Source organism: Eubalaena glacialis, chromosome 4 (genome assembly GCF_028564815.1).
Source record: "Eubalaena glacialis isolate mEubGla1 chromosome 4, mEubGla1.1.hap2.+ XY, whole genome shotgun sequence".
In the NCBI taxonomy this organism is placed as follows: Eukaryota; Metazoa; Chordata; class Mammalia; order Artiodactyla; family Balaenidae; genus Eubalaena; species Eubalaena glacialis.
This window is the reverse complement of record NC_083719.1, coordinates 119,954,599-119,971,118: the sequence shown is the minus strand read 5'-3', so window position 1 is coordinate 119,971,118 and position 16,520 is coordinate 119,954,599.

Below are 16,520 nucleotides of genomic sequence, written 5' to 3'. Positions count from 1 at the left end.
ATCCCAGAGATCTGAGGGTACAATGTCCAAATGTTCAATACATATGAAATTGGAATTCCAAAGGATGAGGAGAAAGACAAAGGGCCAGAGAAAAATATATGAAGAAATAATTGTTGAAAACTTCCCAAATGGGCACAAGGAAACTCTTAGGGGTGATGGAAATGTTCTGTGTTTTGACTGTGGTGGTAGTTCCATGTGTGCATACCTTTACCAACACTCATCTAATTGTACAATTTAAACAGCTATGCTTTATTGTACATACACTGTATCTCAATAAAGTTCAAAAATGTAAATGATGAAATACACCTCTCCTGTGCACTAAAAAAATCCTTACAGATGGGTTAAATATTATGGACACATCTAAAGAGAGAATATGGGTAAACAGAAAAATAAATCTGAAGAAATTAACCAGAACACGGTGAGATCAATGAGAGGTCAAGAGACAAGGAAAATAGAATGAAAGGAAGAGCTGTGGTATGAGAGATGAGTGGAAATGTGGACTGATGGTATTTGGAGCGATTTTCACTGAGAATTTTCCAGTTTTGATGAAAGACATGAATCCTGAGGTTTAGGACACCTAAGAAGTCCTATGCAGTATAAATAAAACTATATCCACATCTAGAACCACAGTTGTGATTATGGAGAATGCCATAGAGAATATCTCAAAAACAGCTAGAGGAAAGAGTGATTACCTATAAAGTGGCATTTATACTGGCAGCAGACTCTTCAGCACAATAGTGGCCAAGAAAGAGTAGAATCTGGTCTTCAAAATGCTGTGAAAAAATAAATAACCCACTCCCTACTGGTACCTCGTAACCAGCTGGAGTCATTTCTGAACAGCGCCTTCTGTTGTGAGCTTTCTTGTTACCTCTTCACTCCCAGTCCATCAAAATATGTCCAGTCTCGTAGGCTATTAAGGGATTTTATTTAAAGTAAACAGTGTTAATGCACTGAGGGTGTTAATGATTTAACATGTGGACTGCCTGTGTTGGCTTAAGCCATTTTTATTATAAAATTACTTAAATACACACAAATATATAAAACTGGGTATAAACTCTTATGCATATAGTTCTTACACGACTATTAAACCAAAATTATAAATAAGCATATGTGATTTATTTTTAAAGAAATTTTAAAAAATTGCAATGCCAGTAAAATCCAAAATACAGACATAAATGTGATAGATACGATTTTGCTGAGATTAAAGAACTGAAATTGTGTTTAATGGCAGGAAGATACAGTTGTTTGTCTTCTCTTTTACCAAAGGAGGTTCAGTGTGATGGGTCTGGAGTCAGGCTGCCTGGGCTGAACTCCCACCGTATGATACGGGCAAGTGACTTAATCTCTTTAAGCCCCACCCCTCCCTGTAAAATGAAGATGATGAGTACCTACTCAGAGGGATGTTGTGAGGATTAAATGCAACAACACAGCAAAGTACTTAGCCCACAAAAAGGGGTTTATAAATTATTGTTGTTGTTGTAATTTGTTCTTTTTGATAATAAACCCATTATATCGTCTATTCCATTATTTTGAATGGCTAATCAATTTAATGTGGTACCCTAAAATACAAAACCAAAAAAATTCCATTCAAGGACAAAAATCCTAATGAACGTAGGACTTACAAAGTTGGCTCTTTGCTGCATCTTTGCCTGTAATGAAAAAGCCTATACCAGGCTTTTGAGATTGGAAAGCCTCTGTTAGTGGGAGCCGCCTGAGTACTCAGTTCACACACCCTGTTTTCTCTTCAGTCTACCCTGTGACAGGATGTCAATGGCCTTCCTTCGGTCCCACTGTGAGCTTAAACTCCCATGCAAACCTGGGAACTGAAAGAATACGGCCAGACTGAGTCACAGGGTAATCATCCAGGTGATCCAAAATAGGTTTACAGTCCTTTTTAAAGATCCTCCCAGAAACAGAAAGACACACACGCTCTACCACCATCACCACTCTCAGATTTAACAGCTTCCTGGAAATGAAGAGATTTAAGCCAAAGGAGTCCCTCCAGGGGTGAGAATCCTAGACCTGGTGACAGGCTGTAGCAGGAGGCTGGAAAAGGGAGGGTTTGTCATCCTTTAGGGGCAAAGAATGCTTACACGTTAAAAACAAAAAACAAACAAACAAAAAACATACAAACAACAACCAACTCAGTCTACCAATAGGGCAAGCCCAACGATGCAGAACAAAATCTTATCATTTTAGTCTTTATGGGATGGCAATTTATGATAAGAAAGGCTGGGCTGAACCATCTCTACAATGTTTATCAAGGGAAATTTAATAAGCAAACTAGCAACGTTGGAGGAGAAACTTTTCACTACTTAAAAATACAACCATTTTTAAAAAATGACTTTAGCTCCTATCGTATGCAAATGCAGTGACTTAAATTATAGCTATCTCTTAATTAAGGAAAGTCTATCAAGCTCTTGGTCCCAAAGGTACATCCTTGAAGGTAATCAAAATCTATTCCCCATACTTATAGTTTAGGTTGGCCCTACTGCCAATTATTCTAAACGGATAAGGAATTAGCTGAGTTATCTGAGTCTAGGTAGGTGCAGACATATCTTACAAATAAAAGCAGATTCTTCTGAATGAGAAACTTGGCACTTTCTGCCTCTATCTTTAAGTGCTCTCCTACTGGCATGGCAAACGTTGGTGAAATGTAGCAAAGACCACATAAAGTAGATCACATGAAATACTTAACAAAGACCACTTTGACCCAAGCAAGCCATTATACCATGGCCTGAGAAAGTTGCACACAGAGACTGGCTCCACTGGTGGGCTCCAGCCCATCACCTGGATTCCACTTGCCCTGTATCCAAATTGTGACTGCCTTCCTCCTCCTCCGAGAATCCTGAGGCAGCTAATGAACAAAAAATTGGTGGAATTCCTCAAATCCTTTAAGAACACTAAGTACAAAGAACAGTGACTAGACTTAGATCAAACACCAGATTCTCAGAAAACAGAATTCTCACATATACCCCCCATGGCACCAGATGCCAATTTAAACTAAAATATGGGAGTGGCCAAAGAATTAAAAGCAAGGACTCAAACAGATACTTGTACACCCATGTTCACAACTGCACTATTCACAATTGCCAAAAGGTGGAAGCCACCCAAGTGTCCATCAACAGATGACCACGTAAACAAAACGTGGTACATACTAGGAAATACTATTCAGCCATAAAAAGGAACGAAGCGCTGATACATGCCACAACAGAGATGAATCTTGAAAACACTGTACTAAATGAAATAAGCCAGACACAAAAGGACAAATATTGTATGATTCTACTTATTTGTGATATCTAGAATAGGCAAATTTACAGAGACAGAAAGTAGGCAAGAGGTTAGTAGGGGCTGGAGGGAATGGAGAGTTACAGCTTAATGGTTACAGAGTTTCTGTGTGGAGTGATGAAAATGTTTTGGAAACAAATAGTAGTGATGGTTGCACAACACTGTGAATGTAATTAATACCATAAAACTATGCACTTAAAAATGGTTTAAGTGGCAAGTTTTGTGTTATATGTATATTTTTTTACCACAATTTTTAAAAATGAGAGACTCAAGTCACTGAAAACAACCCAAATGTCCTTCAGCAGGTGCCTGGATCAACAAACAGTGGTACATCCATAAATTTTAATAAAATTGAACAAACTATCGATACACAGAACAACTGGGATTAATCCCAAGGGCATTATGCTGAGTGAAAGTAGCCAGTTTCCAAAGGTGACACACTATAAGATTCCATTTAATGACATTCTCAAATAGAAAAACTCGAGGAATGGAGGACAGACCAGTGGTTGCCAAGGGTTGCGGATGAAGGGAAGTGTGTGCTCATAACGAGATAGCACAGTGGTTTTTTTGGGGGGTGATGAAGCAGTTCTGTACCTGATTGTGGCGGTAGTCATACGAATCTAAGCATACGTTAAAATTCAGAACTAATGGGCTTCCCTGGTGGCGCAGTGGTTGAGAGTCTGCCTGCCAATGCAGGGGATGCGGGTTCGAGCCCTGGTCTGGGAGGATCCCACATGCCGCGGAGCAGCTGGGCCCATGAGCCACAACTGCTGAGCCTGCGCGTCTGGAGCCTGTGCTCTGCAACGAGAGGCCGCGACGGTGAGAGGCCCGCGCACCGCGATGAAGAGTGGCCCCCCGCTTGCCGCAACTGGAGAGAGCCCTCCCACAGAAACGAAGACCCAACACAGCCAAAAATAAATAAATAAATAAATATTAAAAAAAAAAAAAAAAGAGCTAGGAAGGGGAGGTGGTGGTGGAAATTTAAAAAAAAAAAAATTCAGAACTACTCATCAAAAGGTTTTTAAAGTGAAGTTTAAAAAAACAGTGGGGTAAAAGGAGAAATAGCACTCATTGCTATCACTGCTCTTTGTAACCTCTGATCACCGCCTCCTCTCTTGCACCTCCCTGTATTTCCCATGGATTTCTCTACCTCTTAAAATAGCCAAAGATCACAGTCTGGAAAACATGCTTTGTAAAATTATAATGAAGGGTGCATATTGCTATTCCTAGAAGGAGTTCTTTTCCCTGCACCTCATCCATCCACATATAATCACACTGTTTGTCTTCCTAGCCTTGATACCTTTCCTGGACAAAACCTGATTCACTTGGTAAAAGAAATGTGGCTGTGTCTAAGTGCTACCGTCCACAGGGTCCTGGAGAGTACCAGAGCACACATCTACCACGACACAACGCTCAGAGCGTTTCCTCTGAGGTCCAAACTTGGCAAATTTGCGTTCTCGCAGTGGAGCTTCCTAGATTGTTTAACAAGGACAGTCCCCCCATCCCAAACCTTCTGGTTTCAGGACTATGAGTGCCTGTAAGGAGCCAGTCCCACAAGAGCCCACATCTAATGCTCCATCTAACAAACACACCAGAAAGCTGTGGGAAACTTTGGATCCAAACCAATGGTCTGCAGGAGAAAAACGGGAAGAGAAAGCTCCCAGCTAGCTCATGTTTCTGTGGCAATTCATGCTACACTGGCAGCCCTGGTCTTCGGAAGCCTTTGGAAGCCCCTGGGGCATTATTTATGGAGGCTACAGACAGCTACAGGCTCTGGGTGGGAGCTGGGCAGATGGGAGAAAGCGGACAGAGAGGGACTGGCCTGCTCGATCTCATCATGTTCTCCCTCACCTCTCCCCGCTGGGCGGGGGTGTCACCCAGTGAAAGAATACTTTCCAAGCAAGCCATTCATCAGGTTCCTAATTTAAAAGTTGGAAAGCGTAACTCTGGAGCTGGTTTTGCCATCTTCCGACACCTCATTAACCTCGTCACTGTTCTTCTGTCGAGGGCAAGAACCTCGGGAATTACTACAGAGGTTCTGTCCTGAACACTCAAGCAGAAAAAGAAACAGCAACACTTTGCCCGAAAAAGAACCCCCCCATGTGACCACAAGAGTTGTGTCAGATCACAAATAAAACAGGAAGGACACGACAAGGAGAAGAAGATCTACCCAGACTTCACTAAATTTAGGAATATTCATCTTTATCCAGAGAGAAATAGAGGAGGAATAATAAATAATAACCAATTTTTCATAGGCCCTTCTAGTAAAGGGGAAGATGTTACCCCACTTCTCTCTGAAGAAGACAGCTGAGAAGAAATAGCCAGGGATTTGAACCATACTGTGTACCAAAAAGCTGCACGTTTTGTGAATTTTGAACTGAGCCCAAGTATTTCTTTTTTTTTTTTTCCTCTCAATGGCAAAACTAAACTTAGGGGTTTTTTTGTTGTTGTTTGTTTGTTTGTTTAATTTATTTATTTTGTCTGTGCGCAGGCTTTCTCTAGTTGTGGCGATCAGGAGCTACTCTTCGTTGCGGTGCGTGTGCTTCTCATTGCAGTGGCTTCTCTTGTTGCGGAGCACGGGCTCTAGGCACACGGGCTTCAGTAGCTGTGGCACGTGGGCTCAGTAGTTGTGGCGCACGGGCTTAGTTGCTCCAGGGCATGTGGGATCTTCTCGGACCAGGGCTCGAACCCGTGTCCCCTGCGTTGGCACAGGTGGATTCTTAACCACTGCGCCACCAGGGAAGCCCTAAACTTAGGTTTTAACTACATAAATAAAGCCTAGGAATATAGTTCAAACTGAAACTATGTCCATTTATTTTCTGAAACAGATAAAATGAAATATAAAAACATTCACTCAACCAAACAAATATTTCTCTGTCTGATATCATGGACACGGGAGGAAGCTACTAGGCTCTACTGGAGCAAAAGCATCCAACTCCATCTCATTACTGGTGAGAATTTGGCGAGACTTAGGGAGAAGCCCAAGGGAAGAATCTAAAACTCTAGGTCTTATCTGAATCTTGGGCATTCTCGCTTGCCCACAAGATCCAGAAGCCCTTCCTTTCTTGGTCCCCTGTAAGAGGAAAGTTACAGAGCCCATTCCCACCACCACCACCAAAAAAAAGAAGAAGAAGAAATCAAGAGGCCAGAAGATGAATTCTAACACTTACCTATCTCCTTTGGCCTAGAGCAAGTCACCAGGGCTGTGACACTGCTGTCCAGCCTCTTGGATCCCCTCCAAAAGGTCTAATGGGTACCTTCGTCAATCTGAACAGAATGGAAGGGATGGGAAATGTGGCAGACACAGCAAGGCCAGATATTTTATCTCTCCTACTTAGGAATTAATGGTGCATGTGGACAGATTGTTAGACAAGCTGGAACACTAATATATTCCGGAAATGTTGACATTCTAGGCACAAAATATCGAAAACTGGTGATCTGTAGAACAGACAGAGGACACGTGAATGAGCCACCGGCTCTCTCCTCCGAGAGCAAAGGACAGTGACACAGGCCTGGCCCACAGCCCTAACCATCTTTCACCATCTCTTTTGGTTGCCTTTTTTTCCTCTTTTTTTTGCATAAGGGTCTGTTCTTGGCCTCTTCCACTCTCCTTGGGTGACTACAGCTGTTCCTACATCTTCAAAGAGAGCCTCCTCCCCGACGCCCCCCACCCTGTGTCTGCCCTTCTTTGGGGAGCTGTGGGTCTGTATGTTCAACGACCCACCGGACATTGCCAGCTGGGTGATCAGCAAAATCCTTGAAAGTCTTTAGCTGTGCCCTGCTCAGTCCCGAATCGATTCCTCCTCCTTATTAATCCATGAAAATTCAGAGTTCCAAAGCAAAAATTACTCCGAAGTGATTCCCATGATGCTTTCTTAGTCTCAAAATCAACAGAGTTCCAGCAAAGAGAAGGCAGCCAGAAGGTGACCACGTTACACAGACACACCTGTCCACCCTGGGCAGGCTAGGTGGATGGGTGGATGGGTGGATGGGTGTGGGGAGGTATGAGGGGGATGCATGGGGAGCAGTTCCCAGGAGACAGAAGTGGTCCCTTGAAAGTTGGAGAGTCTGGTCAAACAATCCACTGCCAACTCCAAGAGCTTTCCATATTTATGCTCAGTATAATCATTTAGAGGACCTACGTTATTGTTCATAAGTAGGGAAAATTACAAGATTTCTGTGGGGTTTGCTTACATCTTGGGATATCAGGACTTTTATAGCTTCCTTTAGCAAAGTCACCATGTGCTTAAATAACATAACATCGTTGAAAGAATGAGAGAAAAATCTTCTAGAAGGAATGAATGTTGAGCAGTCTCTGATTCTTGCACCCTCCTTGAGGTTCTTCTACTGTGCCTGACCATTGCCTCTAGTTGAAGCAGAGACAAAATAAACTTTCTTTGTTTCCATTTATAATGTCTCAGATCAGCTGATGACTTTACCAATAGCATTATAAAACAAGCAAGAAAACATAAATAAGGAACCCTTATGTCCTCACAGACAGTTTTAGAATTTGAAATCTAGACATATTTAATCACCAAACTCTTTAACTTTCTTTTTATAAATGCGGAAACTAAGGCCCAAAGAGAGTAAGTGAAGGGCCCAGGGCCACAAAACTACAGTGTGGTAGAGGCAGAACCTGAATTTGGGGACTTGCCTCTCCATCTTATGTCCTTTTCATTCTCTTACGATACTACTCTTTAAAACAGGTCTTGATTCCTTCCTCCCTCCTGAAGTTCGCTCCTCCTTGCCTCTACTACATGGCCTCCCCGAACCATCTTGGTTCCTTGGCTCATGGGAACTGGTTCACCCAAACATCTTTCTATATTCAAGGTCAAACTCCAACCACTCCAACAAAACAACCCTTTTTTCTTATAAACCTTCCACTCAGTCCTGGTTTCCCATCCAAGCAACAAGTCTGGTTTACAATGTAGTTACCTGGGAATGGGGATTGACATCCTTGAGTCTCTGTGAATGGCCGTGGTTCTGGTAACTTGTTCCAGCCCATTTAGGAGTCTACAGTGAGTCTCCCAAACAGCACAGGGAAACAGACTCTCAAATGTTATGTATTACATCTTCAATATATTAATGCCTTAATCATAACTATAATAACTGCACTTGTATATATACGTGTATACACACACACACTCACACAATAAGAATTATAACAAATGTACTGAGGATGATTATTCTTGCTGTGACATTTAGCCCAAAATATCAACAAAAAGGCACTTGAAGAACATGAGATTTTATACAGCATGATGCAGTAAACTCAGTCCTGAGCTGGGAGTCCTCATAATGTGTTCCTTATCCTGATTTTGCTAGCCAGAACTCTAAGAGCCTGATCTGCATGCCAACTCAGGATATCTGAGGAATCAGCCTAGGTCAGCAGCAATCATATTTGCTTCAGGTCCCCAAAACCTTATAAGATTATAGTTTTCAAACATTTGGCTATCTCTGGCGGATAGAGATGAGAGACAGTCTCCACATTTGTAAAAGATAAATGGTTGAGGACGGACATTATATGATGTGTTAGATTCCTTGGTTTGCCTTTTAGAGAGTGTTTAGGGGGAACGCTAACTTTTTTCTTGAACTTTTGTTTCTGGGTACTTACAAGGGAACAATAAAGTGCCTCCTTTTCCCATTCCACTCTCAAGCAAGGCCTGAGCACCGTACCCCTCTCACCATCCCTTCTTCGCCTCTTCCCTCTCCCTCACCTCTACTCTTAGAAGAAAACTGCATTTTTGATTTAGGGGATTACACTAGATCATCCCAGAGGCAAGGAGTGCGGCCTCTGCTTCGCACCAAAGCAGCAGAAGCAGCCGTACTCAAGAGGGTGGCTGAAATTCTTTGGAAGTTCAGGGCTTGGGAGTTGCTGTATATAGTACTTGAACATCTGTACCCGGCTGATGTACCACACCCTGAACAGGAATGGGGATTGCTGCTAAGCCACAAAACCTGAGGGCAGTGCCAGCGGCTTCTGTGTCTTCCCTGGGCCTGTAAAAAGAGCTCTTTGAAGGACATCTCTGGGCCTCTTGGAGAAGTAATGCCCAACAGACGGCCAGGAAAAGCTACCTGGAAATAGCAGTAAATGTCCCCAATACTTCCCAAATCAATTTATGAGGCCAGTATTACTCTGATACCAAAACCAGACAAAGAGATTATCCGAAAAGAGAATGACAGACCAATATCCCTCATGAACATAAATACAAAAGTGCTTAACAAAATATTAGCAGATTTAATCTAGTGATACAGAAAAGGATAACTGGGGTGTATCTATACAACAGAAAACTACTCAACAATAAAGAGGAAGAAACTACTGATATGCACGACAACATGGATGAATCTCAAAAATACTACACAAAGCAAAAGAAGCCAGACAAAGTGTGTGTGTATATATCGTGTGTGTGTGTGTGTGTGTGTGTGTGTATATATAAAACTCTAGAGAAGATGAATCAATTGTATGGTGACAAACAGCAGATCAGTGGTTGCCTGGGGTGCGGTAGGGTAGGGAGGATGAGGGGTGAGGGGTGAGGATTTACTGGAATGGGCGCAAGGAAATCTTTTAGGTTGAAGGAAATGCTGTATATCATGACTGTGGTAACTGTTACATGGATGTATAACTCTCTCAAACCTTTATCAAGATGTACGCTTAAGATGGGTGCTTTTCATTTTATGTAAAATATAGTTCAATAAATTTCACTTTTAAAAAATTTGAGAAAGCAAGCTTGTCTAATAGAGGCTCTAATTTTTAAAAGACCACATTTGGTAAGGGTTGGCCAAAAGAACTATAATCACTTACAGCAGGGGTCCCCAACCCCCGGGACCCGTATCAGTCCGCTGCCTGTTAGGAACCGGGCCGCACAGCAGGAGGTGAGCAGCAGGCAAGCAAACAAAGCTTCATCTGCCGCTCCCCATCGCTCCCCATCGCTCCCCATCGCTCCCCATCGCTCGCGTTACCACCTGAACCATCCCCCACCCCTTGTCCGTGGAAAAACTGTCTTCCACGAAACCAGTCCCTGGTGCCAAAAAGGTTGGGGACCGCTGACTTTCAGCACCAAGGATTCCCTAGAAGTGGTACCACGGTAGTCTCGGGAAAGGTGGTGACCATGGAAACAGCATAAAATAAGCAACTCCAACCCTAAAAACCCTTGAATACTCAATAACTAACTAGAAGAGACATTGCATCTAAAAAGCCATGGGCTTGATGTCCCTTGACAGTCCCTGAGAGCTCAGGCTGCAAGGCTTACAAGGGGTTAAGACCCTTCCTTCAAGTCCTAAAAGTCTTTTTTTTTTTTTTTTTTTTGGCAAGGCTTTCTCATGAGAGGTGTTTAGGAGCTAAGGGCAGTGCCAGATGACAGCCATCAAGAAATGGGAACCTCAGGTCCTGAAACCACAAGCAACTAAATTCTGCCAACAACCTGTATGAGCTTGGAAGTGGATTCTTCCCCCCGAACCTCCTAAAAGGAACTCAGTCCTGCCCACACCTTGATTTCGGTCTGTGAGACCAAGAACAAAGGACCAAGCTCATTCAGATTTCTGACCTACAAAACTGTGAAATAATAAATTTGTACTATTTTAAGCCTCTAAATTTGTGGTAATTTGTTATGGCACCAATTGAAAACTTAACACATGCTATAATAATAATAACCGTATATAGGAATTCTATAGATTTTATTTTTAAGTCTTTATTGAATTTGTTACAATACTGTTTCTGTTTTATCTTTTGGTTTTTGGCTGAGAGGCACATGGGATCTTAGCTCCCCAACCAGGGATCCAGTTCGCACCCCTGGCATTGGAAGGTGACGTCTTAACCAGTGGACCGCCATGAAAGTCTCACTATAGATTTTATTAGACTAAAAAACCAAAGAGAAGAGAGAATCAATCTCACAATTCTAATGTCTTTCTTTTTGTTCACATTTCATGATAAAAGTAACTTAAAATATGTCTATCTATTGGTCTATATCCCTAACATTAAACTTTCAATTTCCCCTTTGGTTTAACTGAATAATTCCAAGAAGTGAAATTTCATATAGAAGAGATGATATCTTTACAGTAGACCTTCTGTTTGTATCAAAAGATTTGAGGTTTTCTTCATTACATTACAGAGGTGAACTTTGCTAAGAGACTTTCTTTGATTTCTGAAGGAAAGAATATTTAACATTTTACTCTACATACAGAATTAGCTGTGATTTCAAAACTGTTCTTAAAACCCAGACACACAACTTTCAGTACATCAACCTTATAAGTACACGAGAAAGTCTCAAGGTTAAGCAAGACTTTCATTTTTAAAGATGGGATTTTCCAGGTATAATCAAAATGGTTTATTAGAAATCTGTAAGATACTCTCCCTTGATTCTTCACTAAGCAGTGGCAACTTACTAAATATGCTTTTTTTCCCCTTAAAAAGTTTTGAATAAAATATTTTGCTTAGAAACCTGACGTTAGAGTAGCATAACACCCAAGCAGAGGTGAGACTGACACGTGGCTCCTTGGAAATCACTGGAGTTTATACCAATCCAAAAGCTACCTTTAAAACTATTTGATTTTATAATGCATTAGTTAAAAGGGTCTTTTTAAAATTTTTATTATTTTATATCCAGCTTTCTGAAATAATGGAAGTGGTGCCAGGATGGCCCACTGATCACTGTGTCAGGGGCTTGCCTGGGGCAGGGATGTATTTTTAGTCTTCACTAGGAGAAATCTTTTCAAAAGGTTAGTGGCTGGGAAGTTCCTATTCTTCCCTAATTCCAGATGATAATTCCACTGTACAAAAGTGAAGTGCCTCTTCATATTTCCTACATTTCCATCCACTTCTTCACACCCAGGATTATTTCCAAAGCACCCAGACATTTAATTTTTTTTAAGGATTCTTACACTAGATTATTTATAAGCTAATTATCTATAGAAGTTCAGGTCTTTAGCTTTGCTTTCTCCCTCTTTCTAGCTGCCATGTCTAATTGCAATTGTCAACCATGGTTTGTTAAAAAGACAAGCTGCCTCGTGGAACACTGCCATTAGGACACCTTTAAGGAAGCCAGTCTTAGCTACTGGAGGATGAAAAGCCTCCTGGAGGACAAAGGAGATGCCCAAGCCAGCAGCCCTCATCAACTGCAAGACATGTGAGTGAGGCCATCTTGGATCTTGCAGCCTAGATGCAAACAGCCACACAGCCACATGAGTGAACCTGCATGAATTCCAGCAGAAGAACTACCCAACCAGTTCACAGAATGGTGAGAAAGAATAAATCATTATTATATTAAGCCATTGTGTTTTGGAGTGGCTTGTCCCAGCAAAGGCTAACTGAAACATTAGTAAAATATTGAAAGCTTTCTGCTTGAGAGACAGAGTAAGACCAAAACACCTGAATTTGACATTTTATCAGAGGCCCTTCTCAGAATAATAATAATAATAATAATAATAATAATAATAATAATAATAAAGAAGAAGAAGAAGTAGAGGTAACAGCTATAAATAAAAAGGCTTAGGATTGGAAAGGAAAAAATAAAACTGTCACTATTTGGAGATGACATGATTATATATATGTGAATAATATAGAAGAATCTACTAGGTTTAATAAGCAAATTTAACAAGGTCACTGGTTTAAGGTTGATATTAAAAACTTTTTTTCTATATGCAAGCAACAAACAAATAGGAAAATTAAAATGACGCCATTTACAATAGGATCAAAAAGCATGAAACACCTGGAAATAAATTAAAGATTTGTAAGACCGCTGCACTGAAAACTACAAAGCACTACTGAGAAAAATAACACCTAAAAAAGGAAGAGATACAATATGTTCATAGACAGGAAAGTTCAATATTCAATTATTTCAAGTTTCCCCACACTTAACTACCGATGCTATGCAAGTACAAATAAAATCTCAGCATAGTTGTTTCTTCTTTTTCCTGGAAATTGACCAGCTGAGTCTAAAATTCTTATGGAAAAACAAAGAGCTAGAATAAAATAGACAATCTTGAATTGAGAACAAAATTGAGGGACTTAAAACTACCAAATACCAAGCTACATTAATTAAGGCATTCATTGGCTATACTAATTCATGCAAAAATGGACAAACTGACTAATGAAACAGACCCACACCTGAGTGTGTACTATTATGAGAAAAGATAGTCTTTTCAATAAAATGGTCTGAGTTGATTGGATATTCATATAGAAAAAAAAGAACCTTGACCCCCTACTTCAAACCACACATCAGTAGATTTTAGATAGACTGAAGATCTAACTGTGAAAAATAAGACAATATAGCTTTTAGTAGAAAACTAAGTGGAAAATCTTCATGATTTGGGGGAAGGCAAAGATTTCTTATACAGGACACAAGCATTCTACCACAGAGGGGAAAAACTGACCAACTGGATTATATTGATCTACAAATTAACACTTCTGTTATTAATACAAAATTAATTACTTTGTTCATCCAAAGACACTATTAGTAATGTGAAAGGGCAATTTTGATATTTTGTTCACTGTGGATTTTTTAAAATTTTGTCACGGTAAAATATACATGAAATTTGTCTTTTTAACCATTTTTTGAAGGTGCAATTCAGGGGCATTAAGTACATTCACATTGTTGGGCACAAACTAAAACTCTGTACCCATTAAACAACGGTGACATAAGAGGCTCCTGACTCCCCCTCCCATGGATGCACTGAGTATACAGGAACAGGTGAATCAATCTTCTCTCAGAGAAATCCAAAAACTAGTTGAGTAACTCCTACACACTGGTGACTGAGAAAAAAACCACATCAAGATGGGAAGGAAAGGCTGAGAAACACTCTCCCCATAAACTCAGCCCCTGGCATAGCACTTTACAATTCGGAGGGAACCCTTAACTCCAAGCTTTGCCCAGGGGAACAAAGAATCTGGATCACAAATCTAGTGCCCCAACTCTTAAGGCTGCCACCTGAGGTACAGGTCCCCAAATCACCTAGCTCTGAGAGCCAATGGGGCTTGCATTCATAAATCCCACAAAACTATAGCAAGTAAATAAGCAGTTGTTAAATGGGTACATGAGGACTCTCCATGGCTATTACCAACCCCCCAACTCCCAGCTCTGCTCAGAGAGATCAGACAAAAATGTCCATCCCTCAGTTTCTCCCTGGAAGTGATCTGACTGCCAACTTCTCCAGCTGCTTTCTGAGGTTCTGGCTTCTAACCAGCCTGCATGTGGGAACTGACAGGGATCCTCTTGGAAGCCCAAAAGAGCTGGTGGGCACATCCTCTACTGTCTCCCCATGGCTCACTCCAATACTAAAACCAAGTCACCAGTTTCTCCCTGGAAGGAACTTGTCCATACTTCTAGCACCCCAACTATTATGGCTGCTACCCAAGGGACAGGTTCCCAAATTACCTAGCTCTGGGAAGTGATGGGGCTCAGCATTCATGAGTCCCCCAGGACCACATGAAACAAACAGGTGGTTCTAGTCTGTGGGAGTGCTTGTGTGCCCAAATATTCTCTCTGGCTCAGCACAGAGGGAGTAAACAAAAATACCCAGATCCCAGTTTCTTCCTGATAGGTGCTAGACTATACATATAATATCCTGATTTTCCCAGCTGCTGCCTGAATGTCAGGCTTCCAATTAGCCTGCATAGGGGGCTGAAAGGGGAAGCAATGAGTAGTCCTCTGGGAACCTGAACAGGCACGTGGCATTTCCCATGTCTTTCATACACTGACAGATCTTGGCACATCCTCATCTACTGGGAACCACTAAGAACAAAGATGGTGGCTTGACTACGGAGAACACTTTGGAAGTTCCTTAAAAAAAACTAAAAATAGAGCTACCATATGATCCAGCAATCCCACTCCTGGGCATACATCCAGAAAAGATGAAAACTCTAATCAAAAAGATATGTGCACCCCCATGCTCATAGCAGCACTATTTACAATAGCCAAGACACGGAAGCAACCTAAGTCTCCATCAACAGAGGAATGGATATAGAAGATGTGGTATATATATATATATATATATATATAATGGAATATTACTCAGCTATAAAAAGAATGAAATAATGCCATTTGCAGCAACATGGATGGACCCAGAGACTATCATCCTAAGTGAAGTCAGACAGAGAAAGATTGCTTATATGTAGAATCTAAAAAAAAGATACAAATGAACTTATTTACAAAACAGAAACAGACTCACATAGAAAACAAACTTACGGTTACCAAAGGGGAAAGGAGGAGTAAGGGATAAATTAGGAATCTGGGATTAACAAATACACATTATTATAAATAAAATAGATAAACAATGAGACCTACTGTACAGCATAGCATTTGTATCTTGTAATAACCTATGATTGAAAAGAATCTGAAAAATATATATATATGTAGTCATATGGCTTGGACAATCACAAAGGTTTGAGAGGCAACTAGGAGCTCAAGGTGGGCTAACTGACTAGGCTCACCTCCTACACAAGTCCAGTCTGTCAAGGCTAAGAGAGATGGTTGTTTTATCTAATGTGTAGAAATCAACACAGAGAGTCAAGGAAAATAAAGAAATAAGGGAATATGTTCCAAACAAAAGAACAAGATAAATCTCTAGAAACAATCTTAATGAAATGGAGATAAGTGATTTATCTGATAGGTCCACATACTGGTCATAAAATGGTCACTAAGGTCAGGAGAGCAATGCATAGTGAGAATTTCAACAACAAAAATTTAAAAATATAAAAAAGTGCCAAAGAGAAATCAGAGATAAAGAATACAATAACTAAACTGAAAAATTCAATAGAGGGGTTCAACAACAGACTAGCTAAAGCAAAAGAAAAGATTAGTAAACTTGAAGATTTGGTGATTTCCACTACCCTATCAAAAGAACAAAAAGAGAAAAGAAAAAAAAGAGTGAAGATAGCTCAAAAGACTTATGACGTACTATTAAGTGAATGCATATAAATAATACAGATGTCTCAGAAAGAGAAGAGAGAGAGAGCAGCAGAAAGATTATCCAAAGAAATAACGACTGAAAACTTCCCTAACCTGGAGAAAGAAACAGACATCCAGATTCAGGCAGCTCAAAACATACCTAAAAAGAATCCAAAGAGATTCACAATAGGACACGTTATAATCAAACTGTCAAATGTTAAAGACAGAGAATCTTAAAAGCAGCTTGAAAAAGGCTACTTGTTATGTACAAGGGAACCCTTGTTCAGCATATTTTGCAGAGAAACATTTCAGGCCAGAAGGAGTGGACAATGTATTCAAACTGATGAAAGAAAA